At 46.5% G+C, this 21,140-nt stretch overlaps 1 protein-coding gene across 4 annotated transcripts in view; it reads right to left on the bottom strand.

The window, feature by feature from the left end:
- The window catches only part of CAPS2 (calcyphosine 2), a 925,516-nt gene extending 908,882 nt beyond the window's left edge, over window positions 1-16,634 (bottom strand). For 2 of the 4 annotated variants that reach the window (XM_069229548.1, XM_069229545.1), the window contains exon 1: window positions 16,519-16,634. The gene's annotated coding sequence lies outside the window, so the exon portion shown is untranslated. Of the gene's footprint in view, window positions 1-8,149; window positions 8,289-16,177; window positions 16,253-16,518 lie in introns of those variants that run through there. The other 2 variants (XM_069229547.1, XM_069229546.1) reach the window with 2 other exon arrangements.
- Between the last annotated feature and the right edge of the window lie 4,506 nt (window positions 16,635-21,140).

Genomic DNA, 21,140 nt, shown 5'->3' with positions numbered 1-21,140 from the left:
TAAATAGGATTACAGTTAGCGGGTTAGAATAAAACAAACCTCGCAAGCAACAGACACAAGATGAGTCTTCACAGCCCGTGTCAACCCCAAAGCATACTAAGCAGACTCCTGTCCTTTGGCAGTTTGATTAATGCATTTACACCCATGTGCTTAGGGGCAGGAGACACCAACCTAGATTAGGCAACAAAAAAAAAAAACACAATGGTATTGTACTAGTGGTATCTTTACAATTGTGGAGTCTCCACACATTAAAGGATACAACAGTTCTATCTTTTTGTGTGTGGAGGATCTGCAGTCGTAAATATATTACTAGTAAACAACCTTTGTGAACAGCAAACAATTACAAAAATGGAATGGATTTTAGTGGGAAAGTTTACCTATGTAAAACAAGCCCACAAACTCCTAGAAAAGAAAACTCATTAGTTCAGAACACCCTATTTATGTGCATGTGGTGCCTTGCAAACACACTACTTTGCACAGGTAAGTGAGACAATAATATCTCAACATCTTGGATTTTCAACAAATCCAAAAACCAAGTTAATCCATAATAAAGACAAAACTTCTCCAAAGCAAATTCACAAATAAGAAGAATACTTCAAAACAGCATTGGGCAAACAACCAATTCAATCCCAAATCATCATCGCATAACAAAAAGCCTCATACAATAAAGCATAACAATCAATCACCCAACACAGGACTCAACACCTCAATAACACACCAAAAGTACTCACAGTCACCCACATCATTCTGCCCTATACATACTTACAATCCAAATTGTTCAAGAACAGCACTGCAAGTAAGGTACTTGGCAAAATACACTAACATTAAGTACTTGGGAAAAGAAGAATTTTAAATCAGAAAGGAGGTGCTCTTTAACAAGCAACTATCTTCTGCTACCATAATTTGTGGACGCAAGATACCCTGAAAATCTAGACACCCCAAAATTTACTTTATCAGACTGCTCACTTTTAAAGGATTGGAGACTGCGTTAAACCGCAGTTCCATGAGGCATAATGTCCCCACATTAAGACACCTCCCAATGCATCAGAAATCAGAATTATAGTTAATTAAGTAACTGGTAGTCCCCTCAATAACTGACTTCTAGATCAATTGAATAGTTAAAGGGTTTTATGAAAGAATTAAAGCAGTACAGAGTCAATGCCATGAAGGCTCTCAATGAAAATGGTAATAAGGAGGAATGCAAAATCAGAAACCGATCTACAACCCAAGTGGGTTGCAAAAATTGTGAGGGTAAGGAACAGCATCCCTAGTAGAACTGGAAAGTCTTCTTGCTCACCACCTAAAGCAAATGTTTTATACATTATTTTAGCATATGGGATTAAGAGAACTGCTGAACCGCTGTGGTATGACCAAATGTATAATTTCATCAGCAAACCAGGGAAGAGTACAATTAAATATCATCTTGCCTCAACACTATCCCACTGCACGAATATTTATTCTGCTCCTCTATGCTAATGTCATTTAGAGAAACTGCAACAAACTAGATACAAGAACAACAGCATGTTATATATAAATAGGCCACAGTGATCTAGCGAAAAGACCTTGAAGAAATAGTTACACTTTCATGACTGAGCCAAGGAAGTTTATCAAAGTCAGCAGTAACAACGACAATGTAAATAAAACAATAATAATACCAACAACAATAATCTGCTTGACTACGTGCTGCAGAAACGACAGGCACGGAGAGGTACAGAGTTTAAAAATGAGGGTCAAAGGAGCTTCCATTTTGGACACGTTGGTGTTTGTATCTAAATGAGGCCAATTTAACAAGGGTCAGACAGGCACACTTTTACACATCATAGAGAATTTGTTTCAAAAGCCACAGTACTATATCAGTGTGCACGTATAATCAAGTGTAAAAATGTATCTTGCACATTATTAATAATGCACAGCAATATAAACAAATACAAATCTCTAATACCGCCAAAATGCTGTGTTGGGCGGTTGCATACAAGGACAAGTTGCAGACTTGGGTGCATCAGACTCAACATACAGAAATTGATCAGAACCAACCTAATTCAATATCCGTTGTCAATCTGTGATTTATAGTTCCTTCTTCGCTCGCAGGGTGGTAGCATCACAGGAACAAATAGCATTGTGGCTGCTGTCACTGTCTCTGTCTGACCATGAGTGATGTGGCCCAGCCCATGGAGATAGATCTTTTGTCCTGGGAGGAACATAAAATGTTGTGAAGGGTGGCCCAATAGCTCCAGCGAAAGGAGACTGTAGGACATTGAGACACCGCTGCAGCCTGAAAGGAAGAATCAACTGCTGATGCTGGAAGGATGGGAGATGGGGGTGGGGCTCAGTGAAGCTCTTGATTCAAATGTGTCCTGTCAAGACACTAACTCTGGTGCCCACGTGCCTAGGTCTGATAGATGAGATTGACATTTAGGAAAGAGGTGCAGGATGGGTGAAGAGGTGGCTAAAATCCACAAGGAATAATGTTAATTCGGTGTACTAACTGTAGAAAAGTACCATCTTGCCTGGCATGTTACACCAAAACAACATATATACAGTGAAATATGGGGGTATGTGTCACTGGGACCCTGCCAGCCAGGGCCCCAGTGCTCATAAGTGTGCCCTGTATGTATTCCCTGTCTCACTGAGGCTCTGCTAACCAGAACCTCAGTGGTTATGCTCTCTCTGCCTTCTAAATCGTCACTAACAGGCTAGCGACCAATTTCACCAATTCACATTGGCATACTGGAACACCCTTATAATTCCCTATATGGTACTGAGGTACCCAGGGTATTGGGGTTCCAGGAGATCCCTATGTGCTGCAGCATTTCTTTTGCCACCCATAGGGAGCTCTGACAATTCTTACACAGGCCTGCCACTGCAGCCTGAGTGAAATAACGTCCACGTTATTTCACAGCCATTTACCACTGCACTTAAGTAACTTATAAGTCACCTATATGTCTAACCTTCACCTGGTGAAGGTTGGGTGCTAAGTTACTTAGTGTGTGGGCACCCTGGCACTAGCCAAGGTGCCCCTACATCGTTCAGGGCAAATTCCCCGGACTTTGTGAGTGCGGGGACACCATTACACGCGTGCACTATACATAGGTCGCAACCTATGTATAGCGTGACAATGGTAACTCCGACATGGCCATGTAACATGTCTAAGATCATGGAATTGTCACCCCAATGCCATTCTGGCATTGGGGAAACAATTCCATGATCCCCCGAGTCTCTAGCACAGACCCGGGTACTGCCAAACTACCTTTCCCGGGGTTTCACTGCAGCTGCTGCTGCTGCCAACCCCTCAGACAGGTTTCTGCCCTCCTGGGGTCCAGCCAGGCTTGGCCCAGGAAGGCAGAACAAAGGACTTCCTCAGAAAGAGGGTGTTACACCCTCTCCCTTTGGAAAAAGGTGTCAGGGCTGGGGAGGAGTAGCCTCCCCCAGCCTCTGGAAATGCTTTGATGGGCACAGATGGTGCCCATCTCTGCATAAGCCAGTCTACACCGGTTCAGGGATCCCCCAGCCCTGCTCTGGCGCGAAACTGGACAAAGGAAAGGGGAGTGACCACTCCCCTGACCTGCACCTCCCAGGGGAGGTGCCCAGAGCTCCTCCAGTGTGCTCCAGACCTCTGCCATCTTGGAAACAGAGGTGCTGCTGGCACACTGGACTGCTCTGAGTGGCCAGTGCCAGCAGGTGACGTCAGAGACTCCTTCTGATAAGCTCTTACCTGTGTTGCTAGCCTATCCTCCTTCCTAGGTAGCCAAACCTCCTTTTCTGGCTATTTAGGATCTCTGCTTTGGGGAATTCTTTAGATAACGAATGCAAGAGCTCATCAGAGTTCCTCTGCATCTCTCTCTTCACCTTCTGCCAAAGGATCGACCGCTGACTGCTCAGGACGCCTGCAAAACCGCAACAAAGTAGCAAAGACGACTACTGCAACCTTGTATCGCTGATCCTGCCGCCTTCTCGACTGTTTTCCTGGTGGTGCATGCTCTGGGGGTAGCCTGCCTCCTTCTTGCACCAGGAGCTCTGAAGAAATCTCCAGTGGGACGACGGAATCCTCCCCCTGCAACCGCAGGCAACAAAAGACTGCATCACTGGTCATCTGGGTCCCCTCTCAGCACGACGAGCGTGGTCCCTGGAACTCAGCAACTCTGTCCAAGTGACTCCCACAGTCCAGTGACTCTTCAGTCCAAGTTTGGTGGAGGTAAGTCCTTGCCTCCCCACGCTAGACTGCATTGCTGGGTACCGCGTGATTTGCAGCTGCTCCGGCTCCTGTGCACTCTTCCAGGATTTCCTTTGTGCACAGCCAAGCCTGGTTCCCGACACTCTAACCTGCAGTGCACAACCTCCTGAGTTGTCCTCCGGCGTCACGGGACTCCCTTTTGTGTCTTCAGGTGAGCTCCCGTTCACTCCTCTTCGTAGTGCCTGTTCCGGCACTTCTGCGGGTGCTGCCTGCTACTGTGAGGGCTCCCTGACTTGCTGGGCGCCCCCTCTGTCTCCTCATCCAAGTGGCGACATCCTGGTCCCTCCTGGGCCACAGCAGCATCCAAAAACCCTAACGGCGACCCTTGGCTAGCAAGGCTTGTTTGCGGTCTTTCTGCGTGGGAACACCTCTGCAAGCTTCTTCACGACGTGGGACATCCATCTTCCAAAGGGGAAGTTCCTAGTCCTCTTCGTTCTTGCAGAATCCACAGCTTCTACCATTCGGTGGCAGCTTCTTTGCACCCTCAGCTGGCATTTCCTGGGCATCTGCCCAATCTTGACTTTGTTGCGACTCTTGGACTTGGTCCCCTTGTTCCACAGGTACTCTCATCCGGAAATCCACTTTGGTTGCATTGCTGGTGTTGGTCTTCCTTGCAGAATTCCCCTATCACGACTTCTGTGCTCTCTGGGGAATATAGGTGCACTTTACACCTACTTTTCAGGGTCTTGGGGTGGGCTATTTTTCTAACCCTCACTGTTTTCTTACAGCCCCAGCGACCCTCTACAAGCTCACATAGGTTTGGGGTCCATTCGTGGTTCGCATTCCACTTTTGGAGTATATGGTTTGTGTTGCCCCTATACCTATGTGCTCCTATTGCAATGTACTGTAACTTTACGTTGCTTGCATTACTTCCTTTTGCTATTACTGCATATTTTTGGTATTAGGTACATATATCGTGTGTATATTTGGCATCCTCATACGGAGGGTACTCACTGAGATACTTTTGGCATATTGACATAAAAATAAAGTGTCTTTATTTTTAGTATATCTGTGTATTGTGTGTTCTTATGATATTGTGCATATGACACCAGTGGTATAGTAGGAGCTTTGCATGTCTCCTAGTTCAGCCTAAGCTGCTAGAAACGCCTCTTCTACACTAATAAGGGATAACTGGACCTGGTACAGAGTGTAAGTACCCCTTGGTACCACTACAAGCCAGGCCAGCCTCCTACACTAACCAGCTCTTACTTATGAAGTGAGAGAGGTTTAGAAATTAGAGGCAGCTCCTCTCCAGTGGGCAGTAGACAGCCTCTGGCTCTCTCTAGGTGTCTCAAGACTTTCTTGTGCTTCCTTCTCGCATGTCGTATTACCATTAGAATAAGCTATATTTCTCATTATTTGTGGTATGATTAGCAGAGCCTTCCATTAAAAAAAAAAAAAACTACTTCTGCAACACCAAAATTAACGTCTCAGGCTGGACCCACCTAATTCACTTCTCTGCCCTGGCCAGGCTTGAAATTCAAAAGTCTTGCTAGGAGTGCACATGTCCTTCTCTCATATGTTTCAAAACTGTTTAAAGACCTTGCCTGTGAATTCAGCGTTTACGGATTAATTTCAAGACATACCTCTTTCTCATTTTCTGTGCATCATAACCCTACATGCGTGTAGAAGGGGGGGAGGATCGAGCAACTGCAGGCTTGTGCCTGGCTCAGCTTCGTACAATATATAAAAACAGAAACTTGGTCAGTCCTGACTTCTCTGCTTGACAAAACTATTTGACCACAGACAAATATTTTGCTTCACTGTGGTACCTTTTCCTTGATAATCACATTTGAGAATGATTTTAAGCAATTCAATTTGGGGTGCACATACTGAACATAAACCTCGCTTATAATGTTTTAGAGCACTATATTTTGCTCCATCATTAATAATAAGTCATAATAATAATAATAAAGAAGAATAGCCACATATAGCAGGCATATGAAAACTGACTTGTCTGGCAGCATCTCTGTCAGTGCATGGGGAGGAGCATTCATAAATACTTGTAAGTTCACGTTTAGAAACTAACACTTTTAATAAATGTCCGTCAATGCAGTAACATCATGTAATATGCTACAGTGAAATGTTCCCACGTGATTTTTGAATCTTGAAGACTCTATCATATTTTTACAGGATGTATCTTGAACTCTATAAAACTTAAATATTTTGATGGCTCATGTCAGACCCCATACAGTTGAGTCCATTGGGCACGTAAGGAGCTACAGAGCCTCAACCATGAGAGTTGAGGTTTCTTGCCACTGATATCCCAGGGGCCATCGGAGTATGGTGCTGAAAAGCATGCCAAGTACAACTGTTCTGCACTTAACTCTCAGGGTAGAAGCAGTCACAGGCTGCCCAGGCACGTAGCCAGGGAGTGCTCAAACTCAGCAATCAACCAAAAGACCTAATAAAGTGAGTTTCCAGCACAGAGCTCTAATTTACAGGAATGAAAAGTGCTTTGATCACACAGTTATTAGGAGATTTCATTATAAGACCCTCTGCCTGGATGAAGTGGTGCATCATGGGATCCACGCCCTCATTTTATACATCAGGCCCCTGGGTGTGGATTGTTATTTGAAAAACTTGTTTTTCCTTTGAGGCCCACAGACTTATGTTCCATTGACGCATGGCATTCAAGGATCAGGAGGGTTTGCCACCCCACATATTTCTGGGGCTGTCTTCTGTACACTCCACTGGCCTAGGCAACACTAAAGGCCGCCTGTGCTCTTGTTTTTCTGATGTCAAATGTCAGGGCTCACTACACCTTCCCTCTAGTCCCAGTAATTTTTCCCTGCTGGCTACTTCCACTGCGTTATGTTGCCACGGTGGGCCAGTAAGGGTCACCAAAAGTGTCAGTTCACCAAGGGGTTTCTCAGAAAACTATAATAAATACTACAAACATCAATACTCACACACAAGTCAGTGGGTGCTATCTCAAGGTGCTATCTCTTGGAATCCCTGCACCCACCGTTCCCTCTCTGGTCATCCCTCCCAGGGTATCTTCCAACATTCTATGTTCCCCCCTCTCTCTAGGGATTACAAGGAGTAGCGCGAGTCTGGATCAGGTGCAGTTCAGACACCCACAGGTAATAGGTGTGCCCAGTCCCAAGTCTTACCTCTTTGCGGAAGCGAAGAGTTCACTCATAGTCATGACAGTCTTCTCATGCACTCGCAAGAGGTACAACATACCAGCAGTCATTCAGTGGTGTTCCTCAGCATCAGGCAGTATTCAACAATCCGCTACCACATTCTTTCTTTCACAGTCCTGGCAGCCTGGAAAGACGCCTCCACTATACCCGATGCAGTCAGTCACCCAACAGCATTACTAAAGAAGATGCAGTCCCAGCCAGACTGAAGGCAAGTACAGTTCCAGGGGGTCCTCCCACAACCCGAAGTTATAGCCCACATCCTGGCCGAATGGACTCCAGGTGTTACCCCTGAGTGAGCCTTAAGTACTTTGAAAGATCTAGCCATGCACTGACCTTTAGCACATCGGCATATGCAGCCTGGCACAGGCCTTTATCAAGCACAGCCTCAATGCTGGCCTTTGGTAGTTAGACAAATATAGTTCCTGCCAAGAACTGAAGAGTCCTCCAGGATCACTCTTTTTAGTTGCTTCTTCTCAGTGCCCGAGCACAACAGGAGGCACACTGGTTCTCGCGCCTTCCTGGACAGCCTTTCCTCTCACAATGCCCGACAGACTTTCAGGTGCTTCAGGGTAGGTGCATAAATCCTCCAGCAAGAGATTCATACTACAGGTGATGTCCCCTTAACTCTGGGAGGCTAGCAGCCAGGCAGACACAACCCCTGATTACACAGCAGCACTCTGAGTACACTGCAAAGCACTCCTTTTTTGGTCACAGACTTGAAACTGAAAAGTGAAAAGTATGAATGTTTGAGGCCCACTTTTAGACATACCTTTCAGACAGCAGATGTAGGTGCACTGTCTCAAACTGTAGAACTGGTTTGTGGTGGTTCTGCTTTCAAATGTACTCGTCAGGTTGCTCTCCAGGCAGCCTTTGTTCCGAGTGACGCTTCTCGCAACAGGGTTGTTTTAATCCTAGAGTACCTAACACAGAGGTACAAACAGGTGTGAAGTTTGTGCACTTTGTTGTAATCAGCCAAACAGAATGAGTAATCACGGAAAGACAAAAAGAGCAGGTCTCTCCAAAAGGTGTCATCACCTCCTCACACATACTCTCCACCAAATGATAAACTTCAGGAAGACTAATCAGCAGCGAACACTTTAGTCTGTGGAACATTTCTGTTTACCGAGCAAGGGGCATTTCCATTCTTACTGCTTGGCTTGTGCGCCGGTTCTTAGGGAAAAAATGTTCCACATAGATTGTTAGGCTAGAGCCCAGACTTAGGAATTCAATGAGCAAGGAAGCAGTACATTCTCACCCACATCGGTCAGGATAAAAAAAAACTAAGGACTTGGTGAGAGGGCATTTGAATTTGGACAGAGTATACAACATATGAAGCACTCAAGTGTGCACAATACAAGTGTGGAAATACTCTAAAATTAACACCTAAAGAAGTAGGCACATCACTAGGTAGTATGGTACCAGCATACTGATAGCTGGTCCTTACGATGGCAGGTCTCTTTGCACAATTTTTTAACTTGTTTTTAATGATTTTTAAAAATATTCTGTGCTAATACTGGGACTGAATGGGGTTTGGTAGACAATGGCATTTTTGTTCCTGGGAGAATTAATCCTTTTTGGCCGCCATTGCTAGGTCTCAGGAGAGAAAGTTTTCTTTGAGTTAGAACACACCAAAAATCACTAGAAAAATGTCCTCACTGCAAGTTTGCGACCACCCCCTTGGATTGACAACGTATACCTCCTTCAACGCATCAATCTAAGCACTATGGGCTGGACTTTAATCAGTCTCAACATGAATTTAAATTTTTCAGCCTAAACTGCAGCTCCCTGGTTAAACATCACTGGGATAGGTTTAATTTTCTCATGGACCATGACCTAGATGCAGTCTTCTTAACAGAAACTTGGCTCAGTGGAGCATCTGGGCCAGAGGTGAACTCTGCTCTTCCTCCTTCATATGGTATCTTTAAATCAGATCGCGAAGAAAAAAAAGAAAGTATTGCCATTATTTTTTAAGAAAATTATGTAGGTAAAATTGATAAATTGATAATTCCAGATTGTGAAGCTGTTCAGTTTGCATTGTCCTTAACAAATAATTTTACTCCTCCTGTGCTCTAATGCAGTCTCCACCAGGCAGTAAGGGCACCTCGAGTTCTAAGATCTCTGATGTCTTGGCACCTCACATTCTTAAATGTTCAAACTTTACTATATTGGGGGGGCTTGAATATTTATTTCGAGAAAGCAGACTGTTACACAGCCTTGTGAGTTGAACATGACCTTCCTATCTTTAATGTCTACCCGATCACAAGTTCTCCTAATACACTGCTGGCCATGTGTTAGATCCTATATTTACCAGCCTTAGTAATATGTTGACTGACCAGCCAATTCCTCTAAGATGGTCGGTTCATTTTGTCGTTCCTTTTTCTGTCTGTGTCCAATCAGGACCCTGCAGTAGAGAAATTGCAGTCACGAACTTAGAAAGATGCTGGTCTAAGCTTGATATTTCAGCTTTGGATTCTTTATTAGAAGCTTCTTGCCCTACATTAACCAACCTTGTAGAACCAGATTCTCAAATTTTGGATACTTGGCTTAGATCTTCACTTGACCTGCACATGCCTATTACCAGTGTAAAAATCCCATAATTGTTGATCCGCATGTGCCATGGTACAATGATTCTGTTATCCACAAAAAACTATGTAAACATCTGGAAAGGGTATGGGGAAAACTTATAGTTGTGAGGACAAAGCAAGATATGAAGTGGCTTTAAAAAACTATCAGAAAGCATGTAGGACAGCTAAGAGAACATTTTATTCTGATAAAATTGAGGCAGCTAAAAACTGCTCTCAAACTCTTTTCAGGGCTGCTAAGAATCTCTCGGACCAGGCCAACACTGCCCCTACTATCCCTCTTATGCAAGTCCAATGCAATGAAGTTGCTGAATTCTTTTTGTTTTTTAAAAGTGGTGGATATTCAGTCCTCCTTTACTGGTGTGAACGGGCCACTCTGGCCACGGATTCTACAGTGACGTCTTGTAACTTGTACTCCTTTTATGCCTTAGACTTGACTTCCTTCGGTGCCCTTCTGGCTGCAGTTAGATCTGGCTCACCTCTAGATCCATGTTGTTAGAAATGGGGTTTCTGGTTGGCTAGGGTATGCACCTCAGCCAGGCAGAACTTACCCACTCTAGTCAGGGCAAGGGAGTTACACGTCCAAGATAACCCCTGCTCACCCCCTTGGTAGCTTGGCACGAGCAGTCAGGCTTAACCCAGAGGCAATGTGTGAAGCGTTTGCACAACACATGTGACGCAATATCCCCACCACAAAGGAAACCCAACACCAGATTATATAAAAATATACTGTATTGTACACAAGGCAATTATCAGACCAAACATCACATATCAGTACTATCCTGCTACCTTAGCAGTTGTCAGAACGTTTCACATTAGTTACTCTGCAACCTAGCAGTAGTCACACATAACACACAGGTTACTCGGTATTCTGCAACATAAGCAGTAGTCAGGAAAACACGTTATTACATCACAGCACTTGGCATAAGAATATCATAAAATGCCCATAGTAGGAACATTAGAAAACATATGGCAAGTTAGAAAAACATATTAGCAAGCATGTCCATAAAAGGAACATTTGCATACACATATGTAAAAACATCAAACGCAGGTAGGTAATATATGAATCAAACAAAAGTCTGTAGAAAGAATTTAGGATTGCAACTATATTGGTCCTTTAAACAGTACCTGGTTGGATGAAGGCACCTCCAGTGCCTAGAAGGCGAACAATGGGGCCCCCGGCGCTCCTATGCGCAAAACGGGGGCCTCCCTTATACTCTGGGGTCAGAGGAGGGCGACATGCACCTCCTCTCTTTTATAGACAGGCCCCTCCGGGGACCGTGATTACTGAGGGCCCCCCAGGGCCTCAACCGGCCCTCACGAGGGGGGCCAAAGCCAGGAAAAACAACTTAGGGCAGGAGGGGGGCACCATGCACCCCCTCCGGTTTAATGACAGGCCCCTCCCAGGACCCGCGATCTCTGGGGGCCCCACCGGGCCTCCACTGGCGCTTCCACCAAGGGGGGGCCCACAATAATGCCCGTTTTACCTAACAGCAGAAAAGGAGCGTCCTGCTCCTAACGCAGAGGCCAGGAGGAAGGGGGCACTCCCCGCGCCTTCCCCTGGTCCTGCCGTGAAGCCACAAGAAGATCAGACCCCTCCTGGGGCCCGAGCAGACACTCGCCTGCACCCGATGCGGTGCGCGAGTGTTCTTCCAGCTTCCCAAGCCACTGCGGTGATCTTATTTAAAGGGGCACAATGCAGCAAGGAGCCTACGAGCTCCCAAGGCTCCATAAGCGCGCTGCAATCAGCGCTATGGCAGCTGCAACCACGGAGAAGCACCCCTCGTGAAGAAATGGATGCAGGGGCCAGGGGACACAGCACCCTGCCCCTGGGGAGCAGAATCTTAAGACAAGGTCCTCAGGTGGAGGGCCCAGCTACAGGCCAGCACAAGGGAAAGGCAGCAAGTGGCAAGTCCTTCACAGTGACCAGGCAGGTCACAGGTCAGCACAGCAGCAGCAGTCCATGGCGGTTCCTGGTGAGTCCTTTCAGCCTTTGGTGTCGAGTTCCAAGATGATTCCAAGAGTCTCCAAATTGTGGGGAAAATTCCCCTGTACTTATAGTCAGTTCTTACAGTGTTTTACAATGGTAGGGAGAGGAGGTTCCAGCCAGTTACAACTGGTTCTGGGAGTGCCCCCTCTCTCCTTTCAGCACAGGCTCCAAACATCAGTGTGGGGTTAACGACCCTATTGTGTGAGGCCAGGGCACAGTCTTTACAAATGCAGGTGTGCCCCGCCTCTCCCTTCTCTCAGCCCAGGAAGACTATTCAGTATGCAGATGCACCTCTGTGACACCTCCACCCTCCCTGTGTACAGGTTGTCTGAAAAGTATGCACAAAGCCCCAACTGTCACTCTGCCCAGACGTGGATTGGAGTCAAGCTGCAAAACACCAGAGTCATAAGCACAGATAAATGTGCACTTTCTAGAAGTGGCATTTCTGTGATAGTAATAAAAAATACACCCACACCAGTAAGCAGTATTTATTATCACCATCACAACCATACCAAACACGCCTACACTACCCCTCATAAATCAGACAATACCCTTTACACATAAGGCAAGGCATTTATAATGCAATCCTATGTGAAGGCAGCACTCACAGCAGTGAGACACCAAGTTAGGCTGTTTGTCACTTCCAGGACAGGCCATGCAATATGGCACATGTCCTGCCTTTCTACATACATGGCACCCTGCCCATAGGGCTAGCTAGGGCGTACCTTAGGGGTGACTTACATGTAGTAAAAGGGGAGTTCTGGGCCTGGCAAGTAAGTTTAGATGCCAGGTCCCTGTGGCAGAAAACTGCGCACACAGGCCCTGCGCTAGCAGGCCTGAGACAGGTTTGAAAGTCTACTTCAGTGGGTGGCGCAAGCAGCACTGCAGGCCCACTAGTATTTAATTTACAGGCCCTGGGTATAGAGATACCACTGTACAAGGGACTTATAGGTAAATTAAATATGCCAATTAGGTATAATTCAATCATACCAACTTTAGATGGGAGAGCACCTGCACTTTAGCACTGGTCAGCAGTGCTAAAGTGCTCAGAGTCCTAGAGCCAACAGCGAGAGGTCAGAAAAACCAGGAGGAAGGAGGCAAAAAGACTGGGGATGACCCTGCGTAAGGCAAAAAGTCCAACACATGTCCTCCCTCAATAATGAGTAAGCTTGCATTACCAATTATGGAAGTAATCCTGTAAGTACCTTGATTTAGGGTATTGTCTCTTCAGCTTAGAAATGGGCCTTGGGTTACCCCTTTGCTAAAAATAAAAGTACCCCTTGATCTGGTATAACTATAGGCCGATTTCTCTCCTGCCTATATTAGCAAAGGTGTTGGAAAAACACGTTAATCAGCAGCTTAGCTCATATATTGAATCAAATGGCTTATTACATTCTTCTCAATTAGGTTTTGGATCAGACCATAGCACTGAGTCTGCCCTTCTTAGCATAACAGAATACCTGTGCTGTTAATTAAACAAGCAGGCACAGTAGCATTGATCCTTTTGTATCTCAGCGCCACATTTGACACTGTGGATTGTGCTATTTTGTTGTCCAGAGTAAAGCAGGGGGTAGGGCACAGGTCTGGCTTGGTTGAGTTTGTTCCTATTGGGACGTATCTTCCAGGTCTGCTCACAACATCAGAGGCCCAAACCACACCATCTAACCTATGGATTGCCACAGGAGTCTATTTTAAGCCCTCCGTTATTCAGTCTTTATACAAGTCCACTAGCAGAGATTGTGGAATCCCATGTTCTCGCCCTGTTTTCCTATGCAGATGACATCCATATTGTGGTGTCCTTGTCATCTCAGGATAACTATCAGGTAGAACCTCTTAAAATATGTCTTGCCTAAGTAGCATCCTGGATCAATCGAACTCTTTAAAACTAAATGGAGACAAGAATGGAGTTTTACTTGTGGGCAACCATCCCCACCTCTGGGTTTCTTATCTCTGGCCAGATATTCTGGGCTGTGCGCCATCATTAATACATGTGGTTAAAAACTTGGGGGTTTGGATCGACAACAAACTGAATATGGACCATCAACTTAACAAAATTGCTGGCACCTGTTTCAGCATTCTGAAGTGGCTAAAGAAAATCCTGATGTATCTCCCAGCACCTGCTCGAAGAATGGTAGTCCAAGCCCTGACAATCCCCAGACTGGACTACAGCAAAGCCCTTTACGTGGGCTTTGGAAATGTTCTACTAAAACTGTTTTAGATTGTTCAAGATGTGTCAGCAAGACTTCTCCTTCATTGCCCTAAATTTACTTTTTCAGCCACTCTGCTTCGCACTCTTCACTGGTTGCCTGTCAAGAGTCGGGTACAATTTAAAGCTCTTTGCTTTATGCACAAATGCCTTTTCAGCTGAGACCCCTCGTATCTGTGCTCCTTGATTTCATGCCATACTCCCAGTTGTTTGCTCAGCTATAGTTTCAAGGACCTAGTGAAGGTCCCCAGAATTAAGAGAACCCATCAAGGAGGCCGGCATTTGCTCTTCGGGGACCAAAGTTATGGAATACTCTACCTCAATCTCTAAGAACTTGCAAACCACTTACAGCCTTTCGTAAAGCTCTTAAAACGTGGCTGTTCCCACCTCTTCTTCCACATTAACTCCCTTAGTTGATGACTTTGTTGGATCTAGTAAGGAGATCAGCGCTGGGATACCTTGATTGGTAGCCAAGCACTCTATAAATCTCGCAAATAAAATAATAATGACGGGAAAGAGCAGAAAGGGAAAAAGTACTTATGCCACAACTTGCTTTGTCAACTTTCAATTATGCCCTTTTAACCCAACATATGGCCTAGTCGCTGTTGTGTACAACACTCCCTCTCCCGCTGGGGGTCTACGTTCACTTTCCATAGGCATACGTAATAAAACCAAATGAATATGAAACACCTCCACCAAAACATTCTAATTAAACTTTTGGGTTGACTAGCCTGGTTATGTAGAATAGAAGAATAAACCAACTAATTGGTACATCACCAGTGCTTTAAATGTAAAAACAAAATATGTGTCAGGGCCCTCGTCAAAGGGGCACTACAACTTGTACCAGCCACTGCCCCTGCCAGCGCTGTCAATGACAGCATCAACACAACTGCTAACCATCACACTCCTACAAGTGGACTGTTCAGACTATTCCAGACCCCTCAAGCTATAAGAGTAGCTTGGGCTCCAGGTTTTAATAAGTTTTAATGTATATTGCTTTATTAACATTTGTTGTGCGAATCTCTAAATTAAGCAGACAGTTTCATCAGGTGGAAGACTATCATAAGTGACGGTGTTGGCAATTAAGTGCTAGTGCCGAGTACAGGAAACCACCAGCTCAAATTGAACACTGTGCATCACAAAGATTTGGCTCTCAAAATGCTAATGAAACTAAGCTGACTTGAAATGACAGCTACGCACATCACTCACAGACCTAATCGCTCTCAACAGCCAACCCGATGTTGGCGGTTCGTTATTCACTGAATGTAAGAGTCAAAGTTAGGGCTGCATTTTCATCTCTTACTACTAACTGTCAAACTGTAGTTTCCTTCTTGGCTATAATGTAATGCGCTCCAGTGCCTTTTCAACCGAGTTAAACAAATGCATAAATAAACATTAACAAAGCCTACAGGTATGGGTTTAATGTGCCAGCGAATGAAAACACAGGCTTTCACAAATGCGGTTTTCATTATTTGCATGCACTAACAGAGTTTATTACAGTAAAGCCTGCCATATGGCGTTGCTAAACGCTAGAAAAAAAATCACGGACTGCTTTCAGTGTAGATTGCTTACTGAAACGACGAAACTGAAAATAAAAAACACCAGTGATTGAGTGTACGTTTCCGATGTAAAACAGTCCCTTTCCTTTCCCAATGAAAACACTTGTGGAATGCTACATCAACAGACAAAACAGCATGAGACAAGAGACTAATTCTACACAGGCTGGAGCCAAAGCCAACTTTATAAACATGTTAAGGAATTAATAATAATAATAATAATACTATGTTTTTCAGACTATTACACTATCAAGACAGACTTAAAAAATAAACAAACGCTATTATTTATTTGCTCTTGATGAACTTTTCAGCTACTGTATAAAACTCTCAGAATTGACTACTAATGTTGCAAAAATGTCCTCAGATATTTGGGATGGGGGCGACTGAAGTCGAAGAGCAAGGCTCGTTGTTGTATGGCGATGCGTATTGAACGGTGAAGATGAACCGAAGGAAGACTGCTTACCTGCAAATAAGGGCGATCAGAGGCGAACGATGGCATGCATGGATTCATTCAGTGTTGAAGAGGTTAGTTAAATTAGGCACTGGCCCTCTTCCTTCCACTCTCTGACATTGCATGAAAATCCTTTCAGCCCTCTAAAAACTTCCAGCTTTATACACATTTAACAGCATCGCACTGCAAACCGCTCTAATTTCACCCTCTTTGAAATTCACATGGCGCACTACTATCACGGGGCTTCTTAAACTTGAAATGTATGTGCCCTACGGCAGTTTGTAATTAAACGGGAGAGCACGGAATGACACTCCCTCCCAATCTCCCGCCCCTCCTTCCTTGGCTGTCAGTACCTCTGAAGCCGAGCGTAGGGCGCCGGTCCTCGTCCTGAAAGTGCACGCACTCTAGAACACGGCTCCCGTTTCCCTGCACAGAAGCAGAAGCAGCAGCAGGTGGATGCACCGGAAGGAAACACCTGTTGCCAGGGTTTCAGCAACAGCTGAGCGGAGCCGCTGGAGCGCCCGCCCTGCCCTGGTGCTATAACCGAGGAGAAGCCCCGTGCGCGATTGGAGGCAGTAGAAACGTCTTTGCCGTCATCACCCGCTCAAAACGCCCACCCCCGTTTAAAAATGTTAAACGGAAACAATAAAAAATGATCGAATCATTGGGTGCCTTACAAGTGAAACGTTAATAAAGAACGAACAGGGGCGTAGATAAAATGGGAAGGTTGTGAGTTTCAGATTTCCCAACAATCTTGTAGGCGTACAATGTCACAAGCAGGGCACATGAGAGGGGCTAAGGAGGCAGTGAAAAGGGAGACGAATGCGGATTAGCAACCCTATTTCTCGTCCCAAAATTTACACATATGAGGTGTTCCACCTCTGCTCTCAGACCCTCATGCCCTAGCCATAACCAATCAAAAAGTTTTGTGCGCAAAGCCCCATCCCCCAAATTTCCAATCACCCAGGGGCTGCTCCTCCGTTAGGGCAGAAGAGCGGTGCCTTACCCCACCCCCCAGCAGCGGCAGTTGCAAAACCTTTACAAGAAAATTATAATAAACTGTCTTTATTTTATGATCGTTTTCTTGTAAAGTGGTGGGGCCATGGGGGTGATGAGCAGTGAGGGGGAGTGCCCAGCACTCCCCCCTCACCGCCCATGTATGTTTGGCTGGCTAAACACACATGGGCAGTAGGCTCTCTCCAGCCGGCACTGTGTTGCCAGACTGAAGAGAGCAGGCACAGGCTCTCAGCCTGCAGCAGAGGAGCGGTGGGGTGGTGTCAGTGGCGGTGGAGGTAATCAAGGTGTATTTTTTTTTTTTTCATTCAGCCGCGACTGCAATCACCCTTCACCAGTTCTGGTTATAAAAGGGCATGGAGCACAGAAAACATCCTGTTTTTTTTTCTTCTGCTCCACTCGAGGTAAGCCCTAGGAGGTCAGACCTCCTGGGGTTGCCTGTATTAATTTTCTTTTTTGCTTACTTCCCTGCTTGGGTGCTGTGCTGGGCACTGTGCCTAGGGTTGTGGTCTCTCCCTGGCTCTCTCCCCCTGCTCTTGGAGTGGCTGGGCCTTCCTGGGGTGTTTTTTTTTCATACCATGGCCTTGGGATGTTTGGGCTTACCTGTTGTGTGCCCTGAGCAGCGTGTGTCCTCCTAGTCTTGGACTAGGGGGCTGCTGTTGCATTTACCTCTGCATTCTTTTTCTCCACTGCATGCTTCCTCCTGCTAATGCACGCAGTGGTTCGGCAGCTGGTTTTTGTCTTCCCGCTGATCGCTGTCTCTAGGGCGGATGGGATGTACGGTACCCATTTCTGCGGAGGGCAATTCCTGCAACGCACTGTTGATGGTTTTCTATTGCTGGTCGGCCAGTTGTCTCCTTGATCGATTGGTGGCTGGAGTATTTGGCTCCCTCGTGTGGTGGGAGGTTATTATTGCAGCTCCTTTGATGGTTTTGGGCTTCTAGTCACTGTGAGCCTATTGTGCTAGTGGCAAATTTACATGTGCTTCATCCCTCCCTGCAGACATAAGCTTGGTTCCCACCTCTGGCACCTTCCTTTCTACAATTTTCATTTGTTTTCATTTCTGAGGTTATATATATGTGTTTAAATAAAAAAGAAATGAGGGCCTCAGTTTTTCTCTCAGGCTTTGTTTGACCTACAAAGGGGTCCTTTTTTCCTTTATAAGCTGGGTCCTGCTGCTTCTTGGTGTCCGTTCATCATGGAGCACAGGAAGCAGTCAGCTAAGCGCCATCATTGCTCTAGTGCCTCTCAGGATGGGAGTAAATGCCTCAAGTCTGCGGATTCTCTTCCAGGGTCATCCCAGGGTATGGGTCTTTCTGAGGAGCAATTCCAGGTGTTGCTCTCCTCCCTCTCTGAGGCTTCTTTGAGGTCCAAGTACTTTTGTGGCTCTCGCTACTATTCCCCTTCTCCTACATTGTCAGTGTCTTCTTTGATGGTGTCTTTCTCTTCTTCCTCTTCCTGGCCTTATCCAGATTATGACGAAAACACTGTGGCTCCGGTGGCTGAGACTGTGCCCAGGTCCAAGTTCCTTCAGAAGTCTGATCTGTTGGCTTTGTTCAAATATCTAGGGGATAACCTCAGTATCCCCATGGAAGATGACGTTCGTAGTCCTAGCTTGGGCCTTTTTCAGCAGTCCAGGAAGTCGTATCTGACTCCTACAAAGGATCTGCAGTTCATTGGGGCCGATTTCCAGACGGCAGAGGGCTTGGTCACCCTTCCTCCGGACAGGGCACAGTGGTTGCATGATCTCCTCCTGGATCTGGCGCCTGCTCGAGACTGGCTATGTCTTCCGGGCCATATGGTAGGTTGCCTGTGAAGTTCCCTGGTTTTGTCTCATGCTGCATTCTGGTTTGCATTTTTTCATTGTCTTTCTTTTTCTTTCAGGCATCCTGTGCCGTCCTGTGGGATCGGCTGCACTTGGGTCCTCTGGTTTGCAATCTACTGTCGCTTTGGGTGCCTTGTCTGCATCTGCTGGACTTCCTGGTGCCTGTCTCCCGAAGCATCTGGCGCTTGCTGCAGTGGTGGCTCAATCTCCTTCATTTGGCCAGGGGCTTTCATCTGGCACTGCTCCCTCCCACGGTAGTTACAACAGATGCCAGCATTCTAGGTTGGGGGGCTACTCTGGGCACCCTTTCCATTCAGGGACAGTGGTCTCCTCAGGAGAGCAGACTGTCCTCAAATTGGAGGGGATTGAAGGAAGTCCTGCTGGATCTGAAACATTTTTCTCCTTTGCTGAAGGTCCAGGTGTTGCTAGTGCGAACAGACAACAGACAACATTGTAGCCAGACCCTATGTCAACAAGCAGTCCGGGACGGGTTGTCGGGCTCTGGCCTCTCTTGCATTTCAGGTGGGGAGTTGGGCAGAATCTCACCTTCCTCCCTCTCATCCACATATATTTGGGGGAAGGACAATGTTCAGGCAGACAGGCTCAGCCAAGTTTTTTCTTCTTTCCTAGGCTTTTGTCTGGCCCCAGATATTTTCACCCAGATTTGCCACCAATTCAGCACTCCTCAGGTCGACCTGTTTGCATCCGCAGCCTATTCCTTCCTTCCCAGTTTTTTCCAGGTCCCTGGAACAGGGTTGTTCAGGGGTAGATGCTCTGTCCCACCCTTGGCCACAGCTTTGTCTGTATGCCTTTCCTCCGTTCCTTCTTACACCACCTGCTATTGGCCAGGCTTTGGAGGGAGTCGATTTCTCTCATTCTGTTGGCGGCCTTATGGCCTTGGATGGGTTGGTTTCCCCTGTTGTGTCTGAGGTCGGCTGCACCAGAGTGGATTCTCATGTTCCACCCTTGTCCTCTTCGGACGCCTCTTCCCCCATCCACTTGCTGACGGATGTGTCTGATGGTTTGGCTCTTGAACGGAGAGGTCTGATGTGGCATGGTCTCAGTCGCGGCTCACGCAACGCAAAGCAGAAGGGACGGGGGCACTTGTAGGAAAAGGGGATTGATGGGGGAGGGAGAGAGGATTAAATTAAAAAGAACGAAATAATTTTTAAAAACGCTTACCTCCTCCGCCGTGCGCCGCTCCATCCGCTCCTCTGCAGGCACAGGCTCCCAGACTGCTCTGCGCTAATCCTGACGCTGCTTACAGCAGCGTCAGGATTGGCTAAGAGTACCCAGCCAGGGCGCTCCCAGGCAGACTCGGAGCCTGTGCAGGCTCTCTCCCTCCCAGCAACTGTGTTGCTGGGTGGGAGAGAGCCCTGTGTGCGTGTGTGTTTGGCCGGCACGAGACGACCGGCCAAACACAGATGCGCTCTGAGGGGGAGTGCTAAGCACTCCACCTCACACTCGTCACCCCGGGCCCCTGACCCTTTTCCCCCAAAACGATAATAAACTGGGGAAAAGGTTTGCTGGCTGGGGGGGCGACGCTCCTCCGCCCTTGTGGAGGAGCCTCCCCTGCATGGCCTTTCCTCTTGTGTGACTGTTTCCATTCAGAACTCTCGAAAATGTTCCACCGGGAAGGCTTATGCTCATCATTGGTCTTCCTTTGTTCAGTGGTGCTGCTTGGGTAGGTCTTTAGACCCTGCCTCTTATCCTGCCTCTTCGGTCCTTCAATTCCTTCAAGATAGTTTCCACAAGGGTTTGGCTGTTTCTATGTTGAGGATCCAATGTGCAGCCATTCGCGCTATTCGCTCACCTTTTGGTTTGCCTGAGCTCCTTCCTTTGGGTTCCCATCTACTTAGGAGTTTTTCTTTACTGAAGCCGCAAGTTCATCCTTGGTTCCTCCTTGAGACTTGCCTTTGGTTCTTAAGGCCATTCAGTCTCCTCCATTTGAGCCCCTGTACACTGTGGGTTTGAAGTTTCTTTCCTTGAAAACTTTTTTCTGGTGGCCACCACTTCAGCCTGAAGATTGGATGAGCTGAGGGTTTTGTCGATCTTACCTCTCTATTTGCAGGTCTTTTCTGGCCAGCTGGTTCTTCACTTGGGTCCTGGCTTCCTTCCTGAAGTTGTCTCCTCCTT

This window comes from Pleurodeles waltl, chromosome 4_1, assembly GCF_031143425.1.
Source record: "Pleurodeles waltl isolate 20211129_DDA chromosome 4_1, aPleWal1.hap1.20221129, whole genome shotgun sequence".
Lineage (NCBI taxonomy): Eukaryota > Metazoa > Chordata > Amphibia > Caudata > Salamandridae > Pleurodeles > Pleurodeles waltl.
Note: the sequence above shows the minus strand (reverse complement) of the source record. Positions and strands in the feature narration are given on the sequence as shown.